Source organism: Castor canadensis, chromosome 1 (genome assembly GCF_047511655.1).
Source record: "Castor canadensis chromosome 1, mCasCan1.hap1v2, whole genome shotgun sequence".
In the NCBI taxonomy this organism is placed as follows: domain Eukaryota; kingdom Metazoa; phylum Chordata; class Mammalia; order Rodentia; family Castoridae; genus Castor; species Castor canadensis.
Window position 1 is genome coordinate 24741130 of NC_133386.1, and position 14790 is coordinate 24755919.

Consider the following 14790-nt stretch of genomic DNA (forward strand, 5'->3'; position numbering starts at 1 on the left):
GGATTCTAAACCTGATCAATCTATATTTAAATTCTGGCTTTTTCAATCAATCATTTTTGAGGAACCCTGGAAATACACACATACATAAATAAACAAAAGTTTAAACCCCTTTAAACTTTGGCTTCTTCCTATGTAAATTGGAGTGATAACAATTATCTGCTTATTTAAAGTTGACTCTTTTTTTTTTTTGGCAGTACTGAGGTTTGAACTCAGGGCTTCATGCTTGCTGGGCAAGCATTCTACCACTTGAGCCACTCTACCAGCCCTTTTTTGTGTTGGGTATTTTTGAGATAGAGTCTCTCGAACATATTTACCAGGGCTGGCTTCAAACTGTGATCCTCCTGATCTCTGCCTCCCAAATAGCAAGTGTGAACCATCGGTGCCCCACTAAAGTTAACTTCTCTAATTTAGTGGAAATTGAAGAACTTTTTCTTCTTTATATGAACATCTCACTATGCAGTGACTAATACAGAGTATGAGTAAAAGCTCAAGCAACTTTTAATGTCATCTTTTCTCTGCAACATTGAGAAGATAAAGAGAAAGAATTTCAGAGAGGGGTGTTAAGGGTTTATTTTCTTTCTGCTCCAAGGCACCACACAGTATACTCCTATGACAAAGGGAGACTGGGGTGTTATCTTGTCAGCCATTTACACTTAGGAACATTTTTCTTTTTGTACAACCAGAAGAATATCAAAACTCTTAAGGAATTCCCCAGAGGAATATACACGTCCTGTGGCTTCAGACCCTCTCAGAGAAAGTCCATGAGTAACCTCCCAGCCTTGTAGGCCAATAAGACTTGGTAGAAGTCTTATTGGGGGGAGTCTTATAAGGGGGAAGAGATGGGTAGGTGGGGGTCCAGGCAGCCTAATCACATTTCAACTAAGTTTTGAAAGGTGGGTCTTTCAAGAATGGCCAGGAAGACTGGAACTATTCTCTGTCAGGAAATCTAAGCCAAAAATATCTTTTAAAATGACAGCTAAAATTCAATCCAAACTAGACAGTGAATCCCAAATCAAATTGTGTCATAATCAAATGTCTCAGGCAATGTATCCAAGTCTTACAGATTTTAAACTCCTTAGATGCTAATTTTGTGACTGGATAATACTTCATTCCAAAGTGGCTTCTCTTTGGAGGAGTCTAGACCTCAGAAACAAGGAGTTGTCCCAGGAGCCCTTCATCAAGATGAGAGTCAAATGAAGGTATCTGGCCCATAGGAGGCAGTCAATGCACGCTACTGCCTTGTGGTAGTTAGGTTCATTTCTCCACTCTTACCTATGCATACACGCATAAAGTATCTCCTCTTTGTCAAGTTCAGGACTTGCTCCAAGAGCTAAGCAATGACTGAAAAATGCAAATTCAGGCTTTCATAAGATGTGCAGTGTGGCTTTGACTTGTGCTTGAAACTATTTCTGCTAGACACAGTCTTCGCAATGTACTTTGTTAGATTGAGCAGCTTAATAGGAGGTTTGTTAGAATGAGCAGCTTAATAGGAGGGAAAAGGGAAAAGAAAATACAATTCTTGTTCTACCATTAATTAGTTATGATTTGGGAAAAGCCATTTAATATGCTGGCTATTAGTTTGTGTAGAAGAAAGGAAGTTTGGGTAGATATTTCTAAAGCCCCCCTTTTTTTCTGAGCATCAAGTAACTACGTGGTTATCAAATGTGTCGTTGGATTTGTTTGTGCCATGCTTCAACCAAACAAGGTCACTAGACCTTTGGAAAGTGTTACTTTTCTTGCTGGACCCAATTGCTACTCTCTCTTTATGCCTAGCTGGCTAATATTAGCAACAGGGTTCTTTTGGCCCACTTTTAGCCATATTCCTGTGGCAAAACAGTTTACAGATCAAAGAGACTAGCACAACTTAGAGCGCAACCATGGACAAACGGGTCTTGGGGTACCCTTTCCAGCAGTGGGCAGCTGCTCAGACGCTGTCTACACCATGATTTCACACTGTGAACTTGTTTTGAAGCAGCTCTTCTCAACACCAGATGTCCAACAATGGCTATTTTCACAGGCTTTACACAGTCTCTGCCATGACCATGCATGTCATTTTGCTCCAAAATGTACTCTATCAACAGCATGTCTTGACACCATCTCCTATCTCAAGTTTCCTGAGAAAAGGAAGGCACTGGGGTGAAATGCAGAGACTCCACTGGATTGATTGGTGTGTCTCAGCCTTATCTCCATTCCCCCATGTTTCAGGGTAGTTTTGTGCACTTTGGTGATGCTGAGAACAGATTGATGCCAATAAGCCATTTGAGATAAGAACTAATTGGAAACAGAAGGTTGAAGAATGATTATGTTGGGAATGAGCAAAGGGGACAGACAAGTAATTATTCAGGCAGAATTTCTTTACACAAAAGGCAGATGGAAGACGGAACAAAATTCCAAAGTCCATGGCAGAAGTAAGCAGCTGCACACTTATTTTTGCCATAAAGGAAACAGAGTAATTCACTGGGTTGGTAATGGGCTTCAGGAATCCGCAGGGATTCACAATGTGTTGGCAGCCCACGGCGGGTAAAATAACTCCGTGGTCTCAACCTAGCACACCCTCTCAGATGCTTCTAACTAGGAGGCACATGAGATGAGAGGCAAGGGAAAGACTGAGGACTCTGGCTCACACGTGAGTCACTATGGAAGTGAGGTGCAATGAAAGCAGGAAATATAACAAGCACATTCCACATTGGTCATGAGTCATCAATCAGATTTAACTGAACATTTCCATTCATAAATATAAACCCAGTTCCAAAAGAAATCAGAACAAGTAGAATTGTATAAAATATTCTTTAAGTATATCTTTCTCATCATGCTGCAGCTAAATAAAACTATATGATATGAAAACTACGATTTTTCCTGGAAAGACAAAGACAATAATAATTAGTAATAAAAGGTACAAAACTGAGCTTCACAATATCCACGCCACCCCCCAAAGTGAAATCCATTAGCAGCAGTCTTACCCAGCAAGACTAATTAAAAGTTGTTTAACACTGTACTGTATATAAAAAAACAAAATGAGGCCAGGAAAACTACATTAGTTTTTTTCTCAGGTTCAGATTCTATCATCTATCTTTCTACCTATTTATCTATCTCTGTGCACACAGGTACTCAAGAGCAATTTAAGAAAAACTCATCAAGAAAATATTCAAGGAGCTCCATAACCAAAGAATGACAATGAAAAGAAAGCTGGTCTCCCACTTAACTATGAGCATGAAGCCATATCCCAAGCCTGAGAGTGATTAGACAGAAAATAATGTGCAGAAGAGTATAGAGAAAAGGGAAAAGCCAAGACATAGAAGACCTTATAAGAGGCAAGAGCCAGGATTTGGTAATAAATAATTAGAAAAAAAGGTAAGTACAATTACTAAATAAAATGTTAAAAAATGGCAATAATAAACTTCAGAATAATAGGTTTTAGGATGAGATGAGGTATGGGGTTTTCCACTGCTTGATTGATTCAGGGTTTTTACAAATTGATGTTGCAGTACATTCAATTGCAGCCCTTTTCCTGCTCCTAACTTCCTTTTCCCTCTTCCCCTGAAGTTTCCAAATTCCTTTCTATTTCAAGAAGACACCACGGTTCTTCTGTTGGCTTTTCTCTCTACCTCAATCACATCAATCTTCCATCCTCACCAATTTTCTTGCAATTTGTGAATATATACTTGTTTCTATATTGGTTAATGTCAGTCTTCTTCGCTATTCTGCAAGCTCCTTTTGGGCAGAGATTTGTATGTCTTGTTCATCACTGTGTTGTTCACTTATATGTCTCATTCCCAGAGAGGATCCTGGCACAAAGCAACTGCTCACTAAAAACTTACGTCTTAATTAACAAACACCAGCCCCAAAGCCTCTCACAGATCTTGATGAGTAAGAAAATGGTAATAAGCTAAATCAAAAGACTGATAATTGCCAACAAAACATTTGAATTTTGAAAAGTAAGTTAGAAAGCATTTTTCTACTCATGGTCAACTACAGAGTGATAGCAATAATAATTATTATGAATTTATTATATATTATATATGATCATAACAACAAAAATGATATCTAGGAGTCATATAACAACTGTGTGACAGGTACTGTCCTAAAAATCCTATTTACATTAATCCATTTAATCCTTATGACACCATGATGATGTAGGTGCTATTACAATTTTTATTTTAGAAATGAAGACATTAAGGCAGAGAAAATGAAGTAATTTGCTCAAAGTCATGCATCTATTAAATAATAGAACTTATATTAGGGCTCTTCAGAGGAAAAAAAACCAATAGGATGTGTATCTCTATAAGAACAAAAATTATTTTAAGGAATTGGCTCCCAGGATTATGGGAGCAGATGGCTCTGAAATCTATAAATTAGGCCAGTAGGATGGAGACCCAGGGAAGATTTGATATTGTAGTTCAAGTCCAAAGACAGTCTGCTATTAAAATTCCCTCTTTCTCAGGGGATCGCCAGTCATTTCTCTTATGGCCTTCAACATATTGGCTAAGACCTATTCATACTACAGAAAATTATTTAACTGCTGCTAATGTCAGTCACAGCCAGGCACCAATGGCTCATACTTGTAATCATAACTACTTGGGAGGCTGAGATTGGAAAGACTGAGGTTCAAGACCCCATCTCCAAAATAACCAGAGCAAAATGGACTGGAAGTGTGGCTGAAGCAGGTAGAGTACCTGCTTTGCAAGCATGAAGCCTTGGGTTCAAACCCTAGTCCCACTCCCCCCAATATGCACACAAATGTCAATCCCATCTAAAATGTATTAACACTGGTTTTTGATCAAAGCTTAGTATCTTGGGTTAATCAAGTTGACACACAAAATTACCCATCGCAGAGTGAGGATACAAACTCAGTATACTCCAATATCCAAATACTTAATGAATACACTACCTGGACATTTAGATTATAAAAGAGGAAGAGAAAGATCATAAGTCTGAAGCCACCCCAACCAAATTTAAGGAGCCCCCCACCTCAAAACAAAATAAAAACATACTAGGGTGAAAGTATAGTTCAAGTGGTAGAGAGTTTGCCTAGCACACGCAAGGCCATAGATTCAATTCCCAGTACTGAAAAAAATAAAATAAAATAATTAACTGACCCATTTAATTTGAATTTCAGTGGTTATATCAATGCATCCTTAAAGTCATTTGCCTCGCTTATGACAGTGTGATAGATACTTCACATTTATGATAGGCATTTGTGTGTGTGTGTGTGTGTCTAAAAGACTATGTCATCTGCTTCATTAATTTGCAAAATAGTGCCTTATTTTATTGGGATGCCATTAAGCATCAAGATGGTGAAAGATAAACTGTAGCACTTACAACTCAAAGGTAACTTATTGCTTATCATCAGTTTTCAAACGAGCTTTAAGTGGCAGGGAACGAGGCAAGCACTTCAAAGCAATTCATGTACCACCATATTCCAAACCAGCAGAGTAGCTAAATTCCCAGTATATCTTCAGAGCAGAGCAGCAAACGGCAATGATGCTCCCAGCATGACTCTGCCATGGGTGGAAAGTGACATTTCAGTGGAATGGAGCCTTCGACGCTCAGAACGCTCACAGCAGCATCTCCACCAACTTCCCTTGAAAGCTAAGTTTCAAGTTCAAGCTCATTCTTTGCAGTGAGGCACTGTGTCTGGAACAGTTGGACTAAATACAACATGAGCAACCCTATGGCTAACGCACTGTCACAGATGCAGGCTCTCTCAGGCAAACTACAGTTTATTATTTATAAGCCCCCATCATGGAGGGCCAAGTCCTGTCAGAAAGGAGTGCAGATTTCTTCTGGTTTCCTTTGCACATTCATAAAGAATGGATAGAATTTTTGATCAGGGATGTTGACACACTATAGCACAGTGGGAGATGCAATTTCAGAGCCTCACTTCTTAAGAGAACAGTTTTCCTTTAAAGTAGAGCCTGGCTTTGCAAAAGAGGCCCACTAGAGGATGGGAGTAAATATTTGTAAAGATATTTTTCCAGAGCTGAGACTAACAGAAGCTCTTTGCTCAGAACTTTTATCCATCATTAAAATGGATGCCCCAAAGCCTGGCAGTGGATAGAGTTCTACTCCACCCCTGATACACCCGCTTTTTGGAATAAAACATAGTAGGCTGATGTATTGGCACATCCCAAAAAAATAAGACTCTGCAGGTCAGTTCCTTCAGGGCACAGCATCCAGCTGAATGACAGCTCTATCAGTTGCCAGAAACAGACATCAGCTAATCTAAAACATTCAAGATAGAGACTCTAAATTGAGAAATCAAAATTTTATGTATAACTAGAGGCATGGTAATTGATGATTTGGAACACCAAGAAGCAATGTTTACATTTCAAACATAGAAAGCTTGATTTTCCTGGCAGGAACATGAGAAAGACGAAAAGGATATGCACAGTTACACAGGAGGAAACATGTTTCAGCAATGAACATCTCACTGAAAAAGACTTCTGGGAAAAACCTGGCGGACAACAGAATTGAGTGAGCAAGAAAGGGATTTACACACACATGATGTTGAAGAGGGCAGAGCTAGACCCTTTGAAACTAAGAGAGAGAGACAATCACATTTCATATTTTTTCCCTTGCCTAGTCCTTCCAGCTCCTAACAGTAAGGAGGAAAAAAATCTGACTGATTGTTTGCTGGGTTCCCCCCTCCCAAAACAATGTCATGATAACACAATTCTGTGGGGCTAAACACCAGAAGAAGTGCAGATAAAGTCAAAGAGGATATTATGAAAAGGATGTGATAAACATATTGGGTCATGAGAAAATATTAGAAAGGAAGAGACGAATTGTGAAGTTGTTTAGTGGAAAAGGGGGTGGGGGGCAAAAAGTATTTGCCAAGGAGTTGTGTAAACAAGGAGAACGGGAAGTGGAGTGCTCTCCAGAATTCGAAGTGAGATGTCAGGATAAACAGAACTACAGGCCAGCTGAACAGAAAAGTGGAAGGAAAGTGATGCTTTGGGAAGAAATATCAACAATAAACTGTTTTATCAAGCACCCTGTGCCTCTGGAGCATACTGGCCTCATTTGGTGTGCAGGTGGCCTCATCTGAGAAGCAAAGAAGTGTCAGGAGGAAAGCAGAAACGTGCAATGGGCAAAGCCAGGAAGGGTCATTAACCTGCGCAGCAGGTGGCAGCTGAGCCCTGGGAGTTAATGAGATCCCCCAGGTAAAATAGCAGATGAAGACCAAGTGAGAAAGGAAAAAGGTGGGACAGACACTGAAGGAAAGGCTAGAGTAATAAAAATAAGAATTGGTTATACAGTGGATTTCAAACAGGAAGTATTAAATTCGGTAGAAAGGGGAAGAAAGCGCCTGTAAAATAAAATAGGAAATTGATGAAGAGAAGGGACGGACGCAATACAAAATAGAATATTTGACTCATTTCACAAAACTTCTACAAACTGGAGACAATTCAAGTTAACTTTGTCAGAAAGTACCAAGAATGTTAGAAAATGTTAACAAGACCAGGTTTGAAGCCTGTTTCCTCCACCCCTAACCACCTCAAGCTGATGGCATTTCATTGCTTGAGCTCATAGGACAGGCTCTTCTTAGTCACAAAAGGAACAAGAACATATTCCAAGCTTCTTGTGGTTCAGAAAGCCAGTCAAACATCACTGTTATTCTCAGCAAACAATAGCTACTATTTGACATGATTGAATATTTAAATTCTGAAGCCATGGAGATGCTAGAGCTACTTTTTAAGTGGTCCACAATAGACGAGTGATTGCAGTGGAGTTGGTTTTCCCTGACTTTCAGTTACATTCTCCTTCTTTTCATCCCACTCCCATCTCACCTGTGATGAGACTATCCCTGGACACAACCTTGCCTCCCAGTTATCATAGTGACTATTTAACCACTTCTGAGCCAAAAGGAGACATTGTCTGGGTTTTTAATTCTTAGGAAGAGAACTGCTTTTTCAAATTACAAAATACTTTTCTCCTAGTTTTGTGACTTTCAACATCCTGATGTATTCTCTGCCTTCCTAGGCTCTAAAAATGAACGGTTTGAAAAACTGTCATCTGTAAGTTAGAAGCAGGTTGTTGATGGAAGCATTTTTCCCTCCACTCTGTCCGCTCCAATATTTTAAAAGTCCATTATTCTTCACATTTGTGGAAAGGCATAGAGCCACATTTCAATTTCCCCTGAATGCAATCTCACATGGCTAAAGATTTTGCAATAGTTTATGTAGGCGACAGCAGGCAAGAGTTTAGCTTTTGTGGTACTCTGTGTGAGTGTGTGTGAGTGTGTGTGTGTACCCTTCCAAAAGGAAGGTGTTCTTTTTACCTCTTTGGAGCTGCAGCAGAGAATGAAAGCGTCTACAGTTTACATTCGCTTTGTCAGCCCCATAAGCAACCATCTGTTTCAGCTGCAGAGTGCGATCTGTCAGTTTTGTTTTAGGCTGTGAGGCAGTGGCAAGAGCTTGCTCATTGTTGTCTTCTGAGAGAACCGCAGAGTAATTAACCATTCCAGTACTGGTCACAAAAGAGATGGCCACTCTCAATGTTGGGCCAGATTTTTGCTTTCTCCAGTGCTGGAAGTACCACAAAAAATTGAATAGCTATTCATCGTGTTTCATTGTTCCCTAAAGAGGCAACATGCTCTTTGTTATAAAGGCAACCTGGATTTTCCGACATACCGTTTCATTTCAATGTCTGTGCGCCAAAGATGAAACAAAGTCTGGGTGCTGCAGACAAACAATCAAAACATGACAGTGACAAACACCCAGAGAGACCTCATTCACCAACACATGAACAGTGAAACGTCTTTCACAGACAATGGGAGATACGAGCTTGGGACTGGGAAGAAGAAGGGAGTTTTCATATGATTTGGGATGTAATGCTTTTCTGATTGAGCGCAACATCCATGGGGCACAGTCCTAATAAATAAAAGACCTACAGAATGAGATAAAGGGCAACAGGTTCTATACTTCATTTTACTTTTCAGATTGCTTCTGTTTCTCTTTCCATCTTTTTCTTCAGTCTTGAATATGATGTGTTGTCTCTTTTCCTATCCAGGAAATGTGATTAACAAATTCTGAATTACTAGATGTTGAAAAATCCTTTTAAAATGGGTAGTAGAGAAGGTCCTAAGAACTTTTGCAAGTAGTCATCCTATAAAAAGTAGGGGGAAATAATTTTTTTGTTATGTCTCCAACATCAAGATGTCTGAAGACATATTCAGTTAACAGAGCTTGTCAAGCATAAATGTGGTCTCTATTTTCAACTGACTCTTTTATCTTTTCCAGCACATTAAAAAGTTGTATAGAACAAGTTGATGATCAAATGAGATGAGAAAATACTTCCAGTGATGAAGACAACATATACCACATCTCAACTTATTCTAACCAAGTGCACAATGTCAGTGTTTGAATAATTAGCTTCTAGGCTTCTGAATATATCCTCTAAGTCATTTCACCATTTTTCCTGATAGCTTACTAAATTTCTTGATTTTCCTAATTAACATTTATTATGCTTTAAATAATAATTTACAAAGATATTTTACTCTGCAATTACAACTACTGCTTACTCGATTTTAAGAACTTTTGTAAATGCCACAATGAACTCCCACCCAGCATGACAATTAAAAAACCCTACTCCTTACTCATTAATGAGAATAATTAATCCATGTCCTGTTCTTAGTGCTCCTTTCATATTTTTAAGCAGATCTGAAGTTCTCCATTCTTCTTTTTCAACATTGAATATTTAAAGGTTTTATTTTTCTCTGTACATGTTTAGTTACTCATTAAAAAAAAACTCTTCCCTGTTGATTGTTTCCTTTTTTAAAAATTATATACATATACAGTGTTGAGGTCTAACCAAAACCATGTGGGACAATGTATGTACACTTCCTCTTTTTTAGAAATGAGACTTCTTTAATTTAGGAAAGTTATTGTATTTCAAGTTTAAGGATATCATTTGTTTAACTCACTTATTTCAACTATCACTCAATATATGTCTTCAAAACCTTTGGAGTACTGTATTTGTAAAGTTTAATTATAATTACAGTCATATAAATATTTTTGGTGCCTTGATGAAATTCAGTTGTAAATAATCCATTTGCTCCTTGCACAAAGAAAGTCCTTGATCAGCCCTTAGGCTGATCTGGGTCTATGGAGCTAGGTCTGGTAGTCACGTATTACAGGCATATTGACTCAACAGGTATATTTATCCTGCCGTCTGCATCCAATATGACAGAATCACTCTTATTAAGGTACAATCTAAAGAGCACTGAAAGCCCAGTCAAAGAGCAGGTTCTAAGAAAAACTACAAAGCAAGTAGTATTTTTAGTTGTGTCTCTCTGACCTGATCATTAAAATTTAATGTCCCAGAAGGCAGGTTCAATATTTTGTTCAACTTTGTAATTTTTCCCTTTCCTCCTTACTCTCAGACCCAGTACTTCTGGCTACGTATATGACCTCAAACAGAGTAGAATCCCATGTCTAAGACGCTAGCCTATGCCCCACATTCTCTTTGTCTCCTCTCTCCTCCCCTTCTCCCTCTCTCCTTATATTTTCTCCAGGATCCCCTTTGCACACCTGATCTGTCCAAGAGTTGGGCATAGTCTTACTGTCAAAACTTGTTGAAAGGGTTAATCACCTACCCCATCAACAATCAATAAAATCAGATATCTAAACTAATATATTCTATAAATTAAAATATATAGTAGAATTTTAAAAATTCACAAATTTCAATACAACTTCTTGAGTAGCCAGGTGTGGGTATGCAACAAACTGATATAAGAGAAAATAACTCTCTCATTTACTGCATCAAGAACCTATATTCAAAAGAAAACAGTTTGCCATGCATCTTGTGTTTAAAGGAGAACAAAGTTACCAATGTCATCTTTCAAGGTAAGGAAAATTTCATCAATTTTATTCAAATTAATAAATGTATGAATACAATCTATTAGACCCCAGGAAGATTATGAGATGAATGTGCTTGTGTTGCCTTTGTTACTTATTTAAATTAGCTTTAAAGTTTCTAGAATCTTCAAGGGGAACTGTCTTAGTTGATATGCCCCTTGATGTTCAAATGAATTGAATTAATATTCCCGTAAGCATTAAACCAAGATTTCTAACAGAAGTAAGATTTTATTACATTGATCGCCCTAAGAAAAAAGCATTATCATTGATAATATTTTTTCTAAAAGCAAAATCTTTGATACTATCAATAAACAAGATGAAAATAATTTCAGAATTCTCTCATTCCAGTCCCTGTATTACTATAGGGAGCACTGATTTTATGGTATGAAAGCCAACTTCCAGAGACTTTGAAGACTTGAGACAGGAATGTTCTAGAGCAGAGTTCAGCAAACTGTGACCCTTGCTTCTTAAATAAAATTTTATCAGAACCCAGTAATGCCCACTTGTTTACTTACTGGTTGTGACTGCTCTCCAAATACAAAGGCCTCCCTTGATCTAGCAGATCAAGTGTTGTTTCTGACAGCCATTGGATCTCCAGGCAAGCAGAGGAGAGAAAGCAGAGGCTGCCTGGAGAAAGGGGCTGGGGGAACACGATCTCGGTGCCCATGAGAAGGTCATTAGACAGAACTTTCCACAAGTTTATCTTTACTTGGATCTATCACAAGTATGTCCATATAGATCTTCGTTTGAAATAAAAGTTTTAAAAAATTTGCTGATTCAAGCCACCTGAGCTCAATGAATGTCTGTGTTTATCTGGTGAATATCATTTCCAGGTAAATAAGGTTAAGGCCCCCTGGTTCCAGATCATAAATGTTTCCCTTCCAGGAAAGGAGCTACTTAGTTCTGCTGCACCCTCCAAAAGATTACTTAAATGGCTGTATTGGTTGGTATTTTTATTTGTTTGGGTGGATTTGGGGGGCGGGGTGTCACCTTTGGCTCATTGTTGTGTTGTACTCAAATCTGTGGACCCTGTTATAGTCCAAATCCCCAAACAGCTGGAGTCTAACTGAATGACAAGCATCAAGGGAAAAGTGTGGAGTGCAGCATATCAAATGAAAGGTCAGTAGCAAAGGGTTGGACAGTCACAGATAACTGTACTACAATCAGGTTAAGAAACAAGATAGTGGGTTTTTACTTATTTGGGGGGGGGAAATTCAAAGTTAAAATATTAGAAAAAACTTCATTTTCGCAATAATAGCTTTTCTGTTATTCTGATAGTTTTCATTTATTGAATATAGACTATTAATCTGCAGGAAAAAGATTTATTCAATTCTGAATCAATTCGGCGATTAGACATCATGAAGTGTGAGTTTGGAGACAACTGAGCATATTAAAGAAAGTAAGAAAGAATTGTGGTACTTACAGGAGTAGTCATTTCTATTAATGCATCAAGCACGTGACAGGCACTGGCAAATGTTTACAAAACGAATGTGGAAGGAACTCATAAGTGAAATATTGAAAACAGAGGTAACTTTGCAAAAGTTGTTCTAGTTTGTAGGTTTACAGAAGTTAAATGGTTCCCTTAAATATGGTAAAGTTGATGAATCCATAGGACAAGAAAGAAAAGGTGAATGTGCGTAACCTACAAGAACAGATATTTGGGAAAGGAGTTGAGAAGTCCACACATCAGAGATATTACCTCTGCAGAACATTTCTTTACAGTCACTTCCTCTTCTGGGTGTTTCTCTGTCTCTTGTCAGATGCTTCTTTCCCAGGCTTCTGATCACAGTGGATGAATCGTGCCCTGTAATCACATAATCACATGTGGATTTATCTTGATCTTTCCATGTAGACAGACAGAGGGAGAGAAGGAAAATTTAGAATGAAATAGTAGAGTTTAGAAATGCTTTCATCAGTGAACAATTACTTTGAAAAGCAACAAAGCAGAGTAAGTATTTGAATGGTACCAATAGGAGGGAAGGAAGGGGAAGGAAAGAGGGAGGGAGGGAGAAAAGAAGACTGTTCAAGGATTTAAATTCAATGTTTTAGCTAAAACTTAAATACTTAAGATAGGGACAACAATATTTAAATTGAAGTAGAAGACCAAAAGAGCAGTTTACTTAGTTATTAATACACCTATTATGTGAATAGTATACTGGGAGCAACTTGTAGAAACATTTTTAAAATGACAGACTGACTCATAGAAGGCATTGTTAGTAGTCTTTGCAATTAAAATCTAGAGAGTTGGATAAATAACTTGTCTTACTATGGATTTTTCTGGGAAATATATAAAACTAACAGCTCCTCAATGACTGAATAGTTTGGAAATCCCAAAGATGGCTGCTTCAATGAAGTGCATAATAATATTCATCAGACTTGACCATAGCTCAGCAAAAAAGGATTTTAATTTAAGGCAGAAAGCAGCCAAACCAGGTACAAGTGTGAGCCCAATTTTATACAGTAAGAATGGCAGTGTACTCAGGAGGCAGAAGTAGGTGGAGGACAAGTTCAAGGAAAGCCCAGGCAAAGCTAATGAGAACCTACCTGAAAAACAGAAATACAAGGCCTGGCACAGAGGCTCACATTTTTAATCCCATCTATTCAGAGATGGTGATAACGAGGATGACAATTTAAGGCCAACACAGGCAAAAAGTTAGGGAGACCCCCATCTCAACAAGTAAGCTAGGCATGGTGGTCAATGACTATAATCCCAGCTATGTAGGAGGTATAGATAGGAGGATTGCTCTCTGAGATCAGCCAAGGCAAAAAGTGCAAGACTAGTTGAAATATAACCTAAAGCAAAAAAGACTGGAGGCATTGCTGAAGTGCAGAGCACTTGCCAAGCAAGCATACATCCAAGGACTCAAACTCCAGTACAGATTAAAAAAGAACAAAACTAAAAATACAAACAAAAGCACTAGGGACATGACTCAAGTGTAAAAAGCTTGCCTAGCATGTGGGGCCCTGGGTTCAATCTCTAGTACCAAATAAACAAGCAAACAGCAACAACAAATAAAACTATGGCTGGGGGCAACTAAAAAAAATCAGGGTAGATGTGTTGACAATTAACAACTGCAGATGAAGCTGTGAACATTGATAGTATGTTATGCTCCGTTACATGTCAGGTGATAGGAAGTAAAGGTTTTTCTGATAAAAAAAAAAAAAAAAAAAAAAATATATATATATATATATATATATATATATATATATATATATCTTGCTTACATCGACCAATCTAAAGCCTTTATCTTGCTAAAGTAATCTGCCAAATAAAACTTTCTCAGCAGGTTTGGAAATTTACATTGGTTTGAGATGACAGAGTATAAACAAATGATAATATCAGAACTGTTTAATAATGAGTAGGAAATCAGCATAAGAACATTTAGCAAACTGTTATTTTTACTGTTTTTTAATCTTTGGTTCATTCTTGTCAAGTTCTCTATATTATATTAACTCAGATCTTTGCAAATACAACTTAAGCATAAAACTACCTCATTGCTACCTACTTTATTATTGCACATGTGCTTCCTGCTATAAATAGTAATAGCTTTTCTCAGGTGTCTCACAACTGATTCCATTAAGAGCAGATGCCAGTAACAGTTCAACTGGTGTTTTTCTTTATTGTCAGTTGCTACATATACTTCATTGTTTCCTTAGGAAGGACATAGTACATAGTCACAACCAAGGAAAATACAAATCCATACTCAGAGAATTTAAGCAAAATCCCACAATTAGTAGAGCAGTCTACTAGTAACACCCTAAGGACATTTCAACAAAATTATCCCTTACTATATATTATGGCTTTGATATAAGATGGAGGCTCCAAAGACTCATGTGTTGAGGGTTTGGTTTCTAATTGGTGGTGTTATTGAGAGGTAATGGATTGTAATGAAGCTGACATCATCAATGTATTAATCCACCGATGAACTCT

The 14790-nt window shown here is 37.9% G+C and overlaps 1 long non-coding RNA gene across 1 annotated transcript in view; it reads right to left on the bottom strand.

Annotated features, from left to right (window-relative positions):
• The window catches only part of LOC109677691 (uncharacterized), a 60915-nt gene extending 48249 nt beyond the window's left edge, over nucleotides 1–12666 (bottom strand). The window contains exon 1 of the long non-coding RNA XR_012445203.1: nucleotides 12559–12666. This is a non-coding gene — a long non-coding RNA (uncharacterized lncRNA). The remainder of the gene's footprint in view (nucleotides 1–12558) is intronic.
• Nucleotides 12667–14790: the final 2124 nt, after the last annotated feature.